The 19,532-nt window shown below is 35.4% G+C and overlaps 2 pseudogenes; both read right to left on the bottom strand.

The window, feature by feature from the left end:
* Positions 1-4,286: 4,286 nt before the first annotated feature.
* On the bottom strand, positions 4,287-7,823 carry LOC125199759 (annotated as a pseudogene).
* Positions 7,824-9,681: 1,858 nt separating this feature from the next.
* Positions 9,682-16,113, bottom strand: LOC125199758 (annotated as a pseudogene).
* Between the last annotated feature and the right edge of the window lie 3,419 nt (positions 16,114-19,532).

The following is a 19,532-nucleotide window of genomic DNA, read 5'->3' as shown; positions in this document are numbered from 1 at the left end:
ACAATTTATCAGCTAAGGTAGGTGAAATTTCAATTGGCTCGATCCTTCAAGAATTAGTTCCCCCCCGGCCGTTCTAATATATGACTTCATCCCATTATCAAAAGTAATAAAATCATCCCTTTCAGTCATGGTATCGCTTGCCCCACAAACAAATATCCAACCTTTAGAATGTTTATCAATCACATTATGAACACGAAGCAAGTTTTTGTAGAGGTTCAAAACGATTTTCGGGCAATAATTTGGGGGAAATATAATATTCCGAACTGTCGGGGTTCAATTGTAATTTTCGAATGGGGGCGAATATTAACAACATGGGGTATTTTTCGACATTTCTAATTTCTAGGGGTTTTAATTGAAAATATGCAAGTTTTAAATTAAGGTTTGGGATTAACCCAAACCCGTTACCTCCTTGCACCGTCCGCCAATTCCCCGTCCTTTTCCGCAAATTCCCGGGGCCTCACCCTTGCCGACGGGTTGGTCCTCCCGACGCCCGCCACCCCTAATCCACCTGATTCTCCATGATTTCCGTCACGCCGTGGTGTTCCATCGTGGTTTACTCTCCACGGCGAGCTTCGCCGCGCCACCGCCTCTTCCCTCGATTTCGCGCTCCTCCCACTATTTTGGGTATCCTACCCGTTTGAAGCACGTCTTCCATGATTGCTTCTGTTTTCCGTGTGAGAATCACAATTTGGAGGTGTCGGGGCTGGTTCCCGAGGTGGGGGCGGAGGGACCGTGGAGCGTGCGACGGGGGCGCGGGGTTTTGGGGTTGGAGTTCTCGTCCGATTGCGCGAGCCCGAGTCCGATTTCACCCCCAAATGCAAATCGGCGTTGCACGTTGGCTTCTCCGTGGTGAGGACGATGCCCGGGGGCATGATTTTACGTCGAGCCGCCTCCGTCTTCACCCCTCCGTAGGCTTGCTCTAGTGATGGGATCGGTTTCCCCCTTCAAGATGTCCCTTCGAATTGAATGCATTCCGATTCAACCTCGGCGAAATTTGATCAATCGTTTTTCATTCGAGTGTGTTAACTGATCGATTCCCTTGTCACAACTAATCGATTGTTTTTGGGTTCGTCGATATTGATCCACAAACCGTGGATTCTCCAAAAGTTTCCGATCGAGGTTTCCTTGTTTGATGTTTACGTTCTCTTCCAGTCTAGATGTGGTATTTATCGGCCTTGTTCTCGAAGGTCACGGAAGGCTGTCCCATAGCGCTGGTGGTCGATGATGCGCGAAGTCGCGACGATATCGTTCGATGTTGTCAACGATCCACGAGAACACCACCAAATCGTTTTCCTCCCACACATCGAACCCTTTGCTTCCCCGGGTTCCGGGGTCGTTCTCGATGTATGAGTAGGCTCCCCGGCCTCCAATTTTTAGTTTGATCAATCGAGACCAAAGGGGGGAGTTTTTCCATTCAAATTGAACGCAACCGTGATGCTTTTGCTATTCCTCAAACTCGTTTTCTGCTGGGTCAATTTTCGTGTCTTCCGTGTCCGACATTTTCGGTTGTAGGGCGTTTTCTGGGCTTAAAAGGTGGAAAAATAGGTATTATCGGCTATGATGAAAATTTTTTCGAGCCAAGATCGACCGCTCTAAGGCCATGTAGAAACAAAGGGAAGAATCGGTTGTTTTATTCACCCCAATGATACATAAATTACAAGAATATATAGGCTAGAGTGTCTCTACATATGGTAAACCTAATTTACAATAATTGTTATTCTATATAAGGCACAATATTCTTCCATATCAATTTCATATAATTTCCCGATCTTACGTGATATTTCTTCTAACAACGTGCATTATAAGTAGGATATTGAAATAAAATGTTGGAATAAGCACTCGTAATCAATGAGGGAATTGTAGCAAGACTTGCGAAAACCCGACAACACTCATGGCTTAAATACGCGACGTTTTGATGGAGAAGTGAAAATGCTAAATGACAAAATTCATGCTAGAAAAATCAAAGGCATGGAGCAAAACCCACGACCCACGGAGACGACTTGACTTGATCAGTGTTATTAGAAATGGATCATTGGCCTCCTTTAAAGGAGGCCTTATAAAGAGGTCGGGGAGAGTTATTCATAATTGTATAGATGAGAACTAAGTCAATGCGAGACAAAATTTACGGTTGTCACAAATACTTATATGTACACCAATGAGATTGTGCGAATTGAAAATGATATAGTATCTAATAAGTGTAATTATTTATTAAATTAATATGGAATTAAAATAGAGTGAGTAAGAGAGAGCAAGTGTTTAGGTAAGAGTAAGAAAACGGGGAGAAAATTGATACTGCCAATTTTATTTGCAATAATAGAAAGGAAAAAGAAATTAAAGAAAAATATTTACATTATTTAAATTGGTACATGCATATACGACATGTTATTATAATTTGTACACATAAAGGCCATTGGGAAATTTTGAATTTGATAATTGTGAATTTTTCAAATTTTGTGATTTATTATTGTTATTTGAAAAATATATGGTACTGGCCCGAATTTAACAATATTGTTAATTTATTTGATAATTTGTCGTTAATTTAACAAAATATAAATAATGATTTTGTGATAATCAAAATTACTTACGTATTTACTCATTTTTCAGCAAGCATGTAATGCAAACTTCATACTCCTCTGTTCCATAGTAATGGAGACGGTTCTTTTCGGTATGGAAATTAAGAAAAATTGTGTTAGGTGAGGTTAAGTAAAGGAATAGTAAAGTAGAAAACTAGAAGGTAGAGAGATAAAGAGAAAATAAATGAAGAGAGCATAAAGTATGTGTGGAAAAATGTGTTGACTTTTACTAAAAAGTGAAATTACTCTATTACTATGGAACATACCAAAAAAATGACAAAATGACTCTATTACTATGGAACGGATGGAGTACTTAGTTACATGTAATAGGTATAAAATAATTTTACTAACAATCAAGATTATAATTCCTCTTACAAAAGGTAAGATTTTGAAAGCACCATGTTGTTTAATTAATTCTTTCTTAAAAAGCACCATTTCTTGCTTACTCTTGACGTTAGGGTTAGCTTTGAAAGAGAGATATTTTTGTATAAACGCGTGAATAGTACTATTGACAGAAACCCTTTGATATTTACTGTATTATACTATCACCATTTACTCATTTTAACAAAAATTGAAAACACGCGTTTGATTTTTGTCATTTTGATAAATAGAAATGCTCAAACTTAAAAGAAATGAGTGTAGAAATGATATTGAGAACATAATTAGAAAAATAAATGCAAGTACAAACAAATAACTTAGAGTAAAACCTGACCAAAAAGCAAAAACTAGGAAACCCAGAAAAGGTCTCAACAAAAAAGCCAACAAAAAAAAAAAGAATTATCAAGACAACACCAACACAAAAAAAAAGCGCTCACTTGACGACCATTCATTCCTCGGTTGTCTAAAAGAACCAAACAAGCTCTCGAACGTCACAATTAACGCCGAGCTATGGGTTAGTCTTTTTCGACCACCTCCTTAAATCGTTTAACTTTTTGAGCTATAATAATGTGGGTCTTGCTATCTACTAACACTACTTTAAGTCTTTAACTATATCCTTCTGCTCATTTTTATGGACGATGAAATATAGTTTTATAATAATGTGTGAATGGGATAAAACTAATGGAAAATAATGTGTAGTCCATTACCAAATGGAGGGACAAAGCGAAATGACAAATGAGGCGTTATTGGTGGATGGAGGGAGTGTAAAAAAAATTTTAATATGAAATAATATCATTATATGGGGTTTTTAATTAAAATGTACTTTAATACTAATAAATATGTACAACAATAGTAGTGAGTTTTATTAAAACAAAAATTGTGATATACTACAAAATTATGAGTTTATTATAATTTGTGTCACAAATTTGAGATAAGAATAATTTTACTGTATAATGATAATATTGAGAAATGTACTTAAATATAGAATAAAAATATATAAATGATGTAAGTTTGAAAAAAAATTACGAATACTCATCCATATTTTAAATAAAAAACACAGAATTAAAATCTTCATCCTGGCACATGACGACTACGACAACGACGCGACTATCTGGCCGTTTGAGATTTCCTTGGCTGTTCAAAATAGAATATGCAAAATAATTCTCGAGAGAGATTTCCTTGGCTGGTTAAGATATATATTCTCTAATTCCTTTGGTGAGTAAACCCACCTTTTTATAAACTCATTACTATTATATTCCATTATAAAATAAATATATAAAAATAAGACTCATATTTTAAAAAGAATAGGGGTTATGCGTTATGAGTTATGAGCCTTTAATTCAGCCCAGTGTAACTGGGCCGTAACTCCTTACTCGGAGAGTGGATAGAGATCAGCTGAAGAACCACTCCACGGCGCATCCATGGAATCACCCTCCCCGTCCAATGTACCCATCTCCACTTCCCGGGTCTCGTCTTATCAACTGAGATGCTCGTCTCGGAAGCCAACTTAGGAACGCCATCTTTCCCCTCGAGCATGCTCACTACAGCCGACATACTCGGCCTTTCCGCAGCTGCAACATTCGCGCAAATGGCGCCACATTGATAGCTCTCGCCATCTCTTCCTTGTTGAAGGTCGACTCTAATCTCGGGTCGACTAGGTCCAACAAGTCCCCTTTCAGCTTTCAAGGATATAGCCTGAGTGAAGTTAAGAAATCCAAGTTTTTTTCATTTATATGATGGATATAATTTTTAAAGAACTAAATTTGTATTCCTTTGCATGAAGTAGAAATGTTACCCAATCAAGAAGATAATAATTATCCTCCTTGGTTCTGATGCTTCATTTGCTTCTCCCACTGACAATTTCCAGAACGACGACTCGAAGCTGTACACGTCTGCTTTATCTGTCAGATAGCCGTGCATTGCATTCTCGGGCGCCATGTATCCACTGACAATCAAGTACTATATAAGTATATAACAAATAGTTATAGTTTTTGTATTGAATATTCTAAATAGAGACAACTACTTACAACGTTCCTGCAATGCGCGTGCTTATGTGGGTGTCGTCTTCTTCATGCAGCTTCAGAGCCCGAAATCAGATATTTTAGGGACTAATTTCTTGTCAAGAAGCACGTTAGTAGCCTTGATATCGCGATGGACAATTTTCAGCCGTGATTCTTCGTGGAGGTAAGCCAAACCCCTTGCTATCCCGACGCATATCTTTTACCTCATTGGCCAATCCAAATGCAATTGGTGTTCTACTGGACCTGTTATGAAACATGAAGTAATTGAGTATGATAAAAAAAAATCGAAGTAATTGTTGAAATAAGTTAACGTACCAAATAATGCACGAGCAAGGTTATTGTTTTCCAGGTACTCATAGACAAGCATCAACTGGTTGCCCTCCATGCAGCATCCATACAACTTAACAAGATTTGGATGTTGTAAGCGGAAATCATGCCTATTTCATTCACGAATTCGCGGTTCCCTTGCTTTGATTTGGAAGAAAGCTGCTTGACAGCAATGATTGTACCGATCCGATAGAGTACCCTATAGAAAATAGATAACAATATACACTGATCAGGAATATTCATACAGTGATCAGAATGAAGAGTACAGCTAGATAGTAACAATATATATTATGATACCTTGAATACGGGACCGAAACCACCTTCACCGATCTTATTAGCATCAGCAAAGTTGTTTGTGGCAGCTTTGAGTTGCCTTAGGCTAAATGATCCCGGGCGAAGATCTGAACCTTTCAAATCTAATAAGTATCAAAATGTAAAGTACATGAATGAGACAAATATGGTTATGTGACTTATGTCAGTAGAGAATTACCATCGAGCCGGAATCTTTACGTGTAAGACAACCCTTCCACCACAGGACACCCGGAACTAAAATGACAGCAAAAAAAACTCCTATCACTATTCCACCTATAATACCTCCAGAAATACTGCTTCCACCTTCTCCCGGAGCCTCCACTGCCGGACTTGGCGCAGCACTGAGCGCCTCACTCGGTGAGCGCAGCAATGTAGCTCCTAAAAATATGCTCCCCCAGTTTCCTGCCGGTATTAGGTGCTTCTGCAAGTGCAATCACTTGCTTTTCTTCGATCACTACATGCGTTGCTGATAAAAAAATTAGGACATTCGCTATTGTCAAGCAGACAACAACAAACCTAGCCAGTATATACTTTTGAAAATGTAATAATGCTATACTTGAAAAACAACTGATGAGCACTTCAGAGTTCCGACACTCTGCCGGTAAACTTCCATATGTAAGGTTGTTGTATGACAAGTCACTGCATCCAAATTTGAGAATTTTCAGACAAATTTGTTTTCATGCGTTTTGAGCACACACAATAAATCATACTATGATGAGTCTTACATGCCTTTCCTGCCTTTCAGCATCCAATCCGGCAGTGGCCCACTTAGGGAATTCCCGGTTAAATAGCTGCAACATTAGTATCCGAAATGAGCAAATTCACCAGGAATGGTTGTAGAATCGAAACTCTTACATGTACTCTGTTTCTGATAGATTCATAAAGCTCTCGGGTAATGGTCCGTTCAATTTGTTGAAACTTAGATCTCTGCACAATGCAAAAACAACACACCAGTTAAAAAAGGAATAATTCAAAGAGTACGCATAGTTTTAAGATTAGGCCAACAGAAAAAGTTGTGCTTACAAGAGTTTAAGCGTCGTCATATCTCCAATATACTCTGGCAATGTCCCGACAATGTTGCAACTTCTCAATATCCTGCGTAGCAAGATCCACCAAGTCATATAAAAGCAATGAAATACAATACGACATAGCAATGATAAACATAACACTCACAGTGTCTTTAGCCTTTTCAACGTGCTAAGAGACGGTAAACTTGAATCGTTCCCATTCAAATCGCTGATTCTCCTGCACATTTGGAATCACATGAATACATGTAAATCAAAGTATGATAATATGTCATAATCTATACTTACAAGTCAGTCAATTTGGTTAAGGAAGCAACGCCAGAAGGGATCGGCCCAGCTAGGCCGCTAGCCTGAATCACTCTGAAATCAAAAGACACGATATATCGAGAGCTAATCAGTAAAGAGATGGTGTGAAATATCCAAAACATCAATGTAAATGTTTTTTCAACTCTTACAGTTTTTCCATATTTGTCCAGTTATGGATAAAATTCGGTATGCTTCCTATGAAGTTGTTGTCACTAACACGACTGCATCGGATAACATTTCGATATGTCAAAGACTGAAGCACGGTATCAAGAGATTACTTGAATAAATATGAAAACAAACTTACAAGTCTGTCAAAGTGGCCAGTTTTGCTAGACTTGCGGGTAATTCTCCGGTTAGATTGTTGGAGGTGAATAGTCTTCGCGCGATATTATAGAAAAACAACGATATATCAGCTAACCTATGACAAACCACTTAAATACGAAGCAATTCGCAGAGGCCTTACAGTCTTTGTATTTGAGGAAGATTACCAAGCTCGGGAGGTATAGTTCCAGACAACTGATTGTACTCCAAAACACTACAAATTTTTAAACACTATGTTATCAAATAAATCACAAAATTAATTGTGAATTAATGACGTCTTCATGTGAGATTAATAATTATTAGTTTAATGTTTATGAACTTTAATTGGATGTTACGTAAAAAATCAATTGCTATTACTTACATTTCTTGAAGGAATGGGAGTCTCACAAGTTCGCTTGGGACAGATCCATTAAGATTTTGGGCCTTCAGAATTCTGCAATTTATTTGGCAAAAAAATTTACAATTAATCTAATAAATAACAATATTAATTTATTCTATGAAATCATAAGTTTAGAAACATATAACCTTTTACTATGGATTTATGACCTCTGAAATATCATAGTTTATGACGATTTGTAATAGCGGGCTTTGATTGGGCCACCTTAGGATATTTAAATCAATTGGAATATATATTTTTAATGATATTTTAATCAATTGAAACAATAATTCCAAACCTAGGTATATTTTTCTAATAAGGAATTCAACTCGATATTATGGTGTTGATACATCTAAAATTATTGAATGAAAAGAATAAAGTAGATCTGTTGACCTAAGTAGGAAAGTGAAGTAAATTATATGTTAGGCCAAATGGCACATGAAATTTTATTCTTTTCCATATGTAAATTAATATTGACTTCAAAAATTACTCATACTCCTATAAAGGTAAAACTGCTAAAAAAATAAATGAAAAATTCACAAGCGAATGACTGCAACGTGATTTTGAAAATGTCAACATAATCAAAATTCCCAGTCCATTAATTGCAAAATTCAGACAACGATAAAGAATTTGCAGCTAAAAATACAATACTAAGAGAAGCATCTATCATTGCCTTTTAATTTGAGAGTAAACCTTATAAAAAGTAAGTAACATATGAAAGAAAAATTTTTCATTTTTAGAAATGAAATTACTTTTTGTGAATGTCAAAATAGAAAAATCGTAAACTCACATGCTGTGGCGTGACAAGTAGTGCTATTGTCAAATGTACAGTCGCATGTCACTGCATTTTCCAGCCTTTAACGGGTTCGGGTGGCCCAACCCGACAACCGCTGCATGGATCCACGCCGAAATCCCAATCCCCTTTCCCTAACCTACTCGCTATCACCCTCAGCGATTCCACTGCGCCAAAATCCACAAACACATAAACATATTCAACATATATTTTCACCAAATCATTCACCAAAATGATCAATAACTCATATTCATATACAGAAACAATTCCTATATGTATCAACCTTCATCGGGAGGCAAAACCGGTGCTGCAGAAACCAAGCTAACGAACCAAATCAACGCGATAAACCTCCAAAATACAACATAACGCCTCCAAAAATGTGGAAGAAGAAATTGGAGTCAATTTTTGGAAAATGATACTTATGTTTCATAGAGAGATGCATCATGCATGGGTGTGATGTGAAGAAGATAAGCAAACAAGTGAGACAGAAAATTGGCCAGTTGCGTTTACTATCTGGGAAAAAAATGAATAAATATTGTGGAAAATGATTGAAAATTACTAGTAGTATTTAATAGTGAGTAGTAAATTTGTCAAACGAGTTGGTAATAGTACTTGGTAGCGACCACGTATTTGTGTACATCAGTGATCTCATATAAATATATATATACAAGCTTAATACGACTAATAAATTTAATTGTGATTTTATGGATTTGGACTATGACCTAATCAAACTCATTTCTTGTCATTGGAGGTAATATCATACCATGAATACAATTTTGGTTACATTACAATTTAACATACTTATCATTTTATCTTCATCCAAACCCAAACAAAAGATCAATCAAAATGGATTTATAATACAACATATTTTCTTCAACTTAAACTTCACATAATAAAAAAATATAAAAATATAGTACTTATAAAAGAAGTCAAGAAATTCAACACATGGCCGGCGACATAAATCAAATTTTATGTGTTTATTGTAAGTTTTTCAGTGTTTGTTCTTGTGAATTTATTGATTCTGTGTTCTTGTAAATTAATTTATAAATTATATGAGATTTAATTTATCAAAATTAAAGGAACCGCGATATTTCCCCCTCAAGTTCACTAGCTAGAGGTATCGTGTGACAGTAGTTAGTGATACAATCCAACTGTAAATACTAGTGCTACAATACTTGTCACAGTATAATTTAACATATATTCATCTTCATCCAAACCAAACAACAAAAAATATCAATTAAAATGGGAATTAATAATACTTGCAACATTTTCTTCAACTTCAACTTCAAATAATAAGGTTAATCAAGTGTGTAACAACTCCCTATATCATACAGTAATGTGACAAATAAGAAAATTGTCTAATTACACATCACCAACAAGGGAAGGTAAAAAATAGTACAAAGCCATAAAAAAAAGTCAAGAAATATACAAAGTTGATAAGAAACAAGAAAACACTTCAAAACTCTAGAGATCTCTCTTCTCCCAGTATTCAGTATCCACAGTCACCGGGTACAGATCAGCAGTATTTGTCGAGGATCCGGTCCACGGCACGTCCATGGATATACTCTGCCCCTCCGTGACCTCATCAGCCCCCTCCTTCCCAACCGAAAATTCGTGCCTGGGGCGAAGTGCTGAACGCCTACTGTCCCCTCAGCATGCTCACCACGGTCGACATGCTTGGCCTCTCCGACCCAAAGCGCATTCGTGCACTGCAGCCCCACGTTGATGGCCGTCATCGCCTTTTTCTTTGTTGAAGTCTGATCCCAGCCTTGAGTCCACTAGCTCCAGCAGATTTCCTTTCGCCTTCAACGATTAGCCTGTGAACGATCATCGATGAATTTTTTCCCCACGAAATAATAAATAAAGTCGTAACGGAAAAGTTCAATTTTGTAAAAAAATACCCAATCAAGAAGATAGAAGCAATCATCCTTGGTCTTCATGCTGGTGTTGCTCCTTCCACATATGACTTCTAGGAGAACTACTCCGAAGCTGTATACGTCTGCTTTATCGGTCAAATAGCCTCGCACCCGTATTCAGGAGCCATGTATCCCCCTGTCAAAATCAATTAATGTTTTTATTAATTTTTTACCCTGATTAAATTTGTAACATCAAATTAATTAGGTTCTTACAAAGTTCCCGGGAAACGCGTGCTTATATGAGTGTTATCCTCTTCATCAAGCTTGGCAAGTCCGAAGTCGGATATCTTAGGTACTAGGTCTTTATCGAGGAGCACGTTTGTGGCCTTGATGTCGCGATGGACGATTTTCAGTCTTGATTCCTCGTGGAGGTAGGCCAAACCTCTTGCTATTCCGATGCAGATCCTGTGCCTCGTGGGCCAGTCCAGATGCAATTGCTGATCTTCTGGACCTGCCAACGTATCGCCTTATATACATGAGTACGAAACTAGAAAAACAATCCTTTAATTTATCCTGTTTTAGTAAAAGCAATGCAGTTAGAGCGTACCAAATAGTGCGCGAGCAAGGCTGTTGTTTTCCAAATACTCGTACACGAGCAGCAACTGGTTGCTTTCGATGCAGCATCCGTACAGCTTCACAAGATGAGGGTGTTGTAAGAGCAGAAATCATGCCTATTTCATTTATGAATTCGCGGTTCCCTTGCTTTGATTTGGAAGAAAGCTGCTTCACAGCAATGACAGTATTGTCTAATAAAACACCCTTTACAAAGAGATAACAGTAAACAAAGATCAGAAATGAAGAGTAAGGCTAATGGTAATGATATTGTTGTTAAGTAATATTCCCTTTTAAAAAAGGGGACCAAAACCACCTTCCCCGATCTTATTAGCAGGATCGGTTGTTCGTGGCAGCTTTGATTTGCCTTTGTAAATGATCCAGTGTGAAGGTCTAAACCCTTCAAAGAGAATTGCACAAATAATCAAGGATGTCAACTGAAGAAATGAGACTATGCCCGGTTGGGAATTACCATCGTGCATCGAATCTTTACGTGCAAAACAACCCTTCCACCAGAGAACGCCAGAAAAAACGGCTGCAAAAGAACCTACCACTAACCACCTATAGCACCTCCAGAAATGCTACTTCCACCTTCTGACGAAGACGGGGCTAAAGTCTAAACAGATTTGAGATTGGGAAAGTTCAGATGAAGTGAAAACATAGCCCCAAATGTCATACTATGAAAATCTACATGTAATGTCTGAATTTAGTATCTATCAAAAAAAATGCAATACTGTAGATACTAAATTCAAATAAAACTTACTAGGATCGACGGAAATGGCTGAAATGAGAGGACCTTTTAACCCTCTTACAGGCATGCCGTTGGGTACCCCTTTCCCAGCCCAATAGAACCCGAATGTCCAACGTATTATCAGTAAAAACCCGGGAAAGTGAAGTTTTTCGTTATTTTTGTTTACTCCTCCTGCCTCAAGTTCAATGTTGAAACCCCGGGACCAGTTTCCCCTGAATGTAGACATCAAATATACGCTTTCCGAGGCTACTATACTTTCTGTCATCCGTAAACATGATCCCCGGAAGTGGAGGTTTACTGTGTAGTTTTTATCAAACAGTATCCGTAGTATGCCCAACGAGAGGGGAGAGAGGCGGATCCGGGGGTACAGCTTCTGGTTTTTGTCCGGATATGCTTGAGGCGTTTTGCCCGTGGGGAGGAGTCTCTGGGGGATCCGCCCAAAAAAAGGGGGCCAGTGCTGCTGAATCCCCAGTTTGTCCTACTACGAAAAAATTGAGGGCCCCCCCAGAATTTGTATCTTGCCCTAGCTAGTTCCTTTGTCGTCCACGTCTTGTTTTCCTCCACAGTTTATGCGAAGCGAATAAAAACTCTGAGACGAAAAGAGACGGGAAAATTTTCAACATTCGCTTCTACAAGAAATTTAATAATTTCCTTTTTATTTTCACTTACTTCGTTCACAACTGCTTCTTAAGCAGGAAACAGCGCTACTGCCAATGATGATATTGCCAACACGTAAGATTCAACAGAAACAAAATAAAGAACGAGGACAAAAGAGTTGTGCATGTTACAAAATCATGAAACTCACTTGGTGTTTCCTCTCGAGCTGGCAAACAAGTTTCTGGAAAGAATGCATCATATCAAAGTAGATTAGCGATCCCATTATAAGATTCCACGTAAAGATAAGGGTTAGAAATCTCACAGTTTACGGCTGACACTCTGCTGGTAAACTTTCAGTACGTAATGTTGTTGTACGACAAATCACTGCATCCAAATTGAGACATTTTAAACGAATTTGTTTTTTCGTCGGTTAAAAGAGAAGTGCGTAGAAGAGTGGGGAGTCTTACATGTTGTCCCCGTCTTTGAGCATCCAAGCTGGCAGTGGCCCGCTTAGAGAATTCCCGGTTAAATAGCTGCAGCACGAGCATGTTGAATTAGCGATTAATAGTGTTATATATTTTTCATAACGGTTTGATCAATTCAAGATGAGTAAATGCACTAGTAATGGTTGTAGATCGAGACTCTTACATGTAGTCCGTGTTTGATAGACTAATAAAGCTCTCGGGAATTGGTCCGGTTAGTTTATTGAAACTTAGATCTCTGCACAAAGCAAAAATAACAAATCAGTTAAAGAACGCACGGATAATTTATCCCGTTACATGCAAACGCTTCCTGGCAAATAGAGCTATGAAGTTTTGAGAAGACTTAAGCAGGCAGAACAAGTTTTACTTACAAAAGTTTGAGTGTCGTCATATCTCCAATATAATCCGGCAATGTCCCAACAATGTTGCAACTTCTCAATATCCTGCATATCAAGATCCACCAGAGTCATATAAAAGCAATGAATACGATATGAGATAGCAATGACAAAATCACGCTCACAGTGTCTTTAGCTTTTTCATTGGACTAAAAGCGGTAAACTTGAATCGTTTCCAGTCAAGTCGCTGATTCTCCTGCACATTTTTAATCGTATGAATACACGCAAATCCTATGAGTTCTTCTCAATGTCATCCTAATCATCTTATAATATATCATAATCTATACTTACATGTCAGTCATTTTGGTTAAGGAAGCAATACCAGTCGGGATCGCCCAGATAGACCGCTAGCCTGAATCACTCTGTAATCAAACGACACATTATATCAAGAGATGATGAGATGGTAACATCAATGTAAGTGCTGATCAACCCTTACAGTTTTTCCATGTTCGTCCAGTTCTGGACAAAATTCGGTATGCTTCCTATGAAGTTGTTATCACTAACACGACTGCATCGGAATAACATTTCGATATGTCAAAGACTGAAGCACGGTATCAAGAGATTACTAGAATAAAAATGATAAGAAACTTACAAGTCTGTCAAAGTGGTCAGTTTTGCTAGACTTCTGGGTAATTCTCCGGTTAGATTGTTGGAGGTAAATAGTCTACACGATGATATTATAGAAAAAAGAGAAAAAAGGATTAATATGATAAACCATCTAAATCGAAGGCGGGAGGGGGAAATGAATTTGCATAGGCCTTACAGTCTTTGTATTAGAGGAAGATTCCCGAGCTCGGGAGGTATAGTTCCAGACAACTGATTGTACTCCAAAACACTACAATTTTTGAATATTAGAAATATCATATGCAAACACTCTATTCATCAAATAAATCACAAATTTGGCGGAGAAATGTTACAGTTGTTGAAGCGTAGTGATGTTGGCAGCTCTTTGTATCGAACCAGTGATACGGTTTCCAATCAAAGAACTGCATATATAACATTACATCACTAGTTAAACATAAATCCAACTCCTATTTGCAAATATTGATTCAATTGATTATCCAAACATCAATGTGTGTTGTGTGTGCGCGCGCAAAGAGAGATAAAGAGCGTACATGTTTACGAAGTTTCATGGAGCCCCATTCCGGGGGATGGTGCCGTTGAGGTAGTTCCGAGTGAGATCACTGTGGAAGAAATATGCAATTGAAACTCGGCGGTTAAATTAGTTACTAGTACTTTTTTATGTTGAATTAAAAATTAATTTTAATTCGTAAAGTACTTACATCTCTTGAAGAAATGGGAGCCTAATAAACTCGCGTGGGACTGATCCATTCAGATTTTGGGCCTTCAGAATTCTGCATTTTATTGGGCCAAAAATATAAATAAAAAAATGTTTAATTGACAATCATAATTCTGGAAATATAACCTTTTATAGAAAATTTATGACCTCTGACATATACTATTAATTTATGACCTATGAGGCTATATGATGATTATAATAGCAGGCTCAGATTGGGCCACCATAGGATATTTAATTAAATGGAACAATAATTCAATTATTGGGTATATTTTTCAAATTAAGATATTTTAATAAATTTGAACAATAATTCACTTCGATATTATGGTGTTGATACAGCTAAAGTTATTGAAATTTATTACAGTACTAGTACTAAAAGAATAATGTAGAAATTATCAATGCATTTAATATAATTGACATAAGTAGGAAAGAGATGTTTGGCCAAATGGACCATTTGACACAATAAATTTTTATTCTTTTCTTTTATGTAAATATCGACTTCAAGAATTATTCATAGTACTATAAAACTGCTGATGTAGAATATGAAAAATTCACAACCTAACACGGCACCTAGATTTAGAAATATTAATTTAATCAAAATTTTCAGTCCATTAACTGCAACAAAATAGACAACAATATTAAAGAATATGCAGCTGAAAACAGATAGAAAGAGAGAAACTATTATTGTCTTTGGCCCTGGACATTTTCCCTGAATTTCTACAGTAATAATTCAATTTTTGGTTAGGAATAGGAACACAATATTGCAAATTCAAAAGAGAAAATTATAAGTTGAGAAATTCTTTATAAAAAAAATATTGCAAAGTAAAATATATTAATCCAATCAAATTTTATAAGGAAAAAAATTAATATTATCCTACCTTTTTCTCCTAGAACACAATATTAAAATTAATAGTCCCTTCATTTTTAAATAAAATGAATAATAGTTATTCGGATCACAAAATTTGCTCAGATTCAGTGAACTTCTTACCAAAATTTTAAAATAAAATATTAAATCACAAAAAATAATTTTTCACAATTATCTCATTTTATGTACAAAACGGGTCTCTTGGTGATACTAAAAACGACTATTTCATTTATCAAATATTGCAAGAACTCGTTCATTTTTTTTTCTGGTTTTAATCAAACAACATCAATTTATACACAGACATGAAGAAAACGGAAACTTATGTTTTCAAATTTTACGAGTTAGATCAAAATTGATCAAATTTCATAATTTAGACTACTATTATGCGTTTAAAAAAACTCACATGCTGGTAATGTGACAAGTGGTGCTATTGTCAAACGTGCAGTTGCAAGTCACTGCATTTTCACTGCCTTTAATCGGGTTCGGGGTCGCCCAGCCCGACAACCCGCTGCATGGATCCACGCTGAAATTCAACCCCCTTTCCCCAACCTCCTCGCTATCACCCTCAGCGATTCCACTGCCAAAATCCACAAACACAATTTTCACAAAAATCATTCACCAAAATGTTCAATAATTAAGATTCAAATATAAAAAAACACAATGTCCATGTATGCATCAACCTTCATCAGGAGGCAAAACCGCTGCTCCGGAAACTAAGCTCACAAACCAAATCAACGCAATAAGCCTCCAAAAACACAACATTATGAAGAAATGTGGAATCAATTTATCATGTTTGCTTAGACTTAGATTTTAGAGAGAGAGAGAGAATGGGTGTGAGCTGAGAAGAAGATAAATATGCAAGTGAAGAGAGAAGAAGTCTAGTTGGCCAGTTGCTATATTTAAGTGTATTTATAATTATATATACGCGTTTACTATAAGGAAAAATGAATTAATATTGCGAAAAATGATGGGGTATTAAATTTGTCAAACGAGTTGGTAGCTACCACGTAGTTGTTTATTTCTTTGATCTCAAATATCAAGAAAAATAATAATACGACAAATAAATAATAATTTTAATTATAGATTTGTGAATTTGGATAATGACGGAAGCAAACGGTACCATGGGCGATGTACGGTAACAAAAAGTTAGCTTTAAGAATAGTGCCGGTTTTCTTTTATTTTAAATTAAAATTGCCTTGTTAATTGTTTTGGCTAATCGGGTGAAATGAAAATCAATCTATCATAACCGCGAATCGATTCTAATTCAGCCCAAATTATGATGGTTCTGATTCTAAACAAGAATAGATGGTCGGGTTCGATTTAGTAACCATACACCGATACACGCTTGGTCGTAAATTACAAGACTCAATATCAACATAATTAAATCAAAATCACCCAACATAAGTTTTGGAAGTTTTGGCATTTAAGTCTCGATCGCTATTGGTTTTCTCCATTTTAAATGGAAATCACTGTTTTAAATTGTCTGATTCTAAAACAAGAAATGTGAATCAGTATCTGAACTGCGGCTAATTCCAATTCGGTCTATTTTTGTGATTCTCTTTCGATTTAAGTTTAACCATCCACATCTATATAATGTAGATACTGAACTACAGCAAATTCTTGTCAACTTGTTTACTCTCACATGATTACAATTTTTTTATCATATTATTCAAATTTTAGCCAGTTAGGGCCACATTAAAATATTCGAACACAAACGTTGACTTGAAAGAAAAGGAAATAACATTGACTTGACTTAGTTTCAAGATTCCAAACTCTTTGTCTAATCTTTTTTACATGTGTTCAGACAATAATTTTAAGAAGAAAATCTCATCTTACTTTTTACATGTGTTGAGACTTGAGACTTTAAATTTAGGAAGAAAATCTCAATAATATAAAAAATCTCATCTGTAACTCAGTAATATGCTTCTCAGCTAGTCAATTCTATATCTCTAGTGAAATTTCCCTGACTTCAGAACCAACTTATGTAGAAATAGAAGTTTTGAATTTCATTAATTATTTTTTGCGTGTGAAATTTGGTCTTATACATAATTATTTAAATAAAATGCAAAAAGGCAATAGTGTAAACAGTGTTAGTGTGCATGCATGAAATCGCACCTTTAAGTAGAATTCGAGTAAACTAGAAAAAAGATAGATTTAGTTTTCATATATGAATATGTTTGAAAGATTGGCTTTCCAATGTTTGGAAATTTCGATGAAAAAAAGTTGACATAGACTTCTTTTACCATTAAGTGATTTTATTTAAAATATTACTTCTCCGTATTTTTGGTTGTCCTCGAAAAATAGAAGCGTTTGTCATTTTAGTTGTCACTGAAAAATAAAGACGTTTAAAAAAGGAAAGTTTTAACAACTTCTCCTATCACATTCTACTAACACTACTTCTCTCTTATTTTTTTAATTCCTTCTCTTACTTTTTTCTCTTCTATCTTAATAATATGGATCTCATATTCCACTAACACTACTCTCTACTTTTTTCCTTCTCTCTTACTTTCCAATTTAAAAAACATCTCAATTCACAATGTGTTCTAGTTTTTGTAATTTCGTGGATAGAGAGTACATTTCTATACTGAGACATATATAGGTGTATTTGAGAGTTAATTAATCCAAGTTTGTCGATCGTGATATAAGAAAACTACACTAATCGTTGTCGATCAGACTCTAGTGCATTGGTAGAACACATAGGCACGGGGGAGGCTTATCCCTTCCCAAATTATTTTTTATTTTTTTAGTTGTATAATTTTATAATTTTTGTTATTATTTTGTGTGTTATAATGTGTAAAAGTCCCTACCAAAATGATAAAATATAAGAAAATTATTGTATCATCCAAAATTTGAACATATAGTCCTTACAATAATATTTTTTACGTTCGCTCCCGCTCTAGTGGCCAAAGTCACCACATTCACCATTGTCTTTTTACTATGCTGGATTCTACAAGTTCTGTTTCCAATTCATTATTATTTTTATATTATAGCATATATATCTGTTTCCTGAATTCGTTATTATTTTTATATTATAGCATATATAAATAATCATTAACATCTTGCACATACAGGCTACAGCAGACTGATTGAATAAAGTGCACTATTATATCAAAAGTATTTTAATCGAATACATGTTACATGTTTGACTACCTGTTGGCAAACTCACCTATGCAATTAAATTCTTCCACTTGCTCAATTATTTGATTTTAATTGTAAAACTCTTGATTGTTCAATTTGATGTTTATGATAGATTGGATTTAGATGAGTAAAATGGGCACTTGTCCTTAATTTATCCAAATAATATATTGGAAAATATAAATTTGTATTTATATAGAAGTACAACTAGCATCAATTTTGATTAAACCATACTCTCTCCGTCCATAAAAAATAAGACATATTTATCATTTTTGGTTATGTGCAAAAAATAAAGCGATTCATTTATGGAAAGTTTTAACAAATAATAACCCTACACATCATTCCACTAATACTACTTTTCACTTACTTTTATACTCCTTTTTCTTTTTATTTCTTTTTTTCTGAATTCTACATTAAAGCTGAATATACTTCGAATTGCCCTATTTTTTTGGACGGAGGGAGTATTAATTTTAATATTTATGTAAATAATAAGGTCTATTGGTTTAAAACGAATAAATCCCACCACTCTCTCCAAACCCATAAACATCCATTTTTGAATTTTTAATATCTCGAATTTACTTTAAGATTTAAAGCTACATAAATTTCCCATCGATAAAAGGAAGAAAAAAGAACTAAATAAAATCTTCCAAATAATTCGAAATATTACTCTATTAATGAATATTAACATTAGTAAGAAACATATTAAGGGAATAAAATTTAATGCCCATCTTATAAGGAAATATGGGCTATAAACTTTATGGGAGGTTTATTTTTCGTGTTGATTTCTTTGCATTTTCATGGTCAAAATATTATATTTCGAAAGGTTATGAAATATTTTCCACAAATGCCTCAACCATATTTTATTTATTTATTTATTTTTGTCATCTTACTAATACGTGATAGAAACAAAATTGAAACAAAAATCACAATGATTTTTAATTAATGTTTTCCAAACATATGATAGAGAATATACTAGCTAGTATTCATTTCTCAAAACTTTCAACTAATTTTAATCATTAACTAAGAACATTTATTCAACTAAACTGGATTTCTAGCCACAAAATCTCCCATTTTACCAATAGTTTATTACTGATTTCGTAAATACGAAAT

This window comes from Salvia hispanica, unplaced genomic scaffold (genome assembly GCF_023119035.1).
Source record: "Salvia hispanica cultivar TCC Black 2014 unplaced genomic scaffold, UniMelb_Shisp_WGS_1.0 HiC_scaffold_660, whole genome shotgun sequence".
Classification (NCBI taxonomy): domain Eukaryota; kingdom Viridiplantae; phylum Streptophyta; class Magnoliopsida; order Lamiales; family Lamiaceae; genus Salvia; species Salvia hispanica.
This window is presented reverse-complemented; position numbering and strand designations above follow the sequence as displayed.